Source organism: Cyprinodon variegatus, unplaced genomic scaffold, assembly GCF_000732505.1.
Source record: "Cyprinodon variegatus isolate N-32 unplaced genomic scaffold, C_variegatus-1.0 Scaffold305, whole genome shotgun sequence".
Taxonomy (NCBI): Eukaryota; Metazoa; Chordata; class Actinopteri; order Cyprinodontiformes; family Cyprinodontidae; genus Cyprinodon; species Cyprinodon variegatus.
The window spans coordinates 152,845-153,287 of NW_015150758.1; positions in this window are offsets into that span (position 1 = coordinate 152,845).

Consider the following 443-nt stretch of genomic DNA (forward strand, 5'->3'; position numbering starts at 1 on the left):
GAAGTCAATTATCTGGGGACATGAGAATATCATTAGTGATTTTCACCAAAGCTGTTTCAGTGCTATGATGACCTCTACAACCTGACTGAAACTCTTCAAAAAGTTCACTATGGTGTAAGAGGTCACACATTTGTTTAGCAACTATTTTCACAAAAGGAAGATTAGATATAGATTTACAATTGATCAAGTTATTTGGGTCAAGGGATTCTTTGTGTAAGGTTTAATTACAGCTACCTTAAAAGACTTTGGTACATATCCATGTAACAGGGATAGGTTAATCACATCTAAAATGGAGGTAGAAATCAGAGGGAATACTTCCTTAAAAAAACTTTGTTAGAAATGGATCTAACATACTAGTTTAAAGGAATAGTACACCCAAAACATGATTAGCCTTCATTTTCTACTCACCCCCATGCTGAACAACACTCTGGAGTACTTTTTTG